Here is a 302-nt window from a genome sequence, read left to right as displayed (position 1 = left end):
CGGTTACACTGTTGGAAAAGGTAGCAAGGCAGAGAGGCACACTTTCGCATTTATAATATTAAGTATGGATAATCTACAACATTTCTTACTTGACTACATTTACGGAGAGAAATACGCTATCGCTTTTTGCATGAAAATTTATAACTAGACGATCCTCTACTAGGCTAGTAGGTAAGATAATAGTGTGAAAAGTATACAATTGGAACCTAGGATTTTGGATTTCCCAACGCTTTCAACAGTTGAGGTATTAAGGCTTCCATATATTATATTTTAAATTAATATTCTAATTTGCCTTGAATCAT

This window comes from Maniola jurtina, chromosome 26 (genome assembly GCF_905333055.1).
Source record: "Maniola jurtina chromosome 26, ilManJurt1.1, whole genome shotgun sequence".
NCBI classification, from domain to species: Eukaryota; Metazoa; Arthropoda; class Insecta; order Lepidoptera; family Nymphalidae; genus Maniola; species Maniola jurtina.
This window is presented reverse-complemented; position numbering follows the sequence as displayed.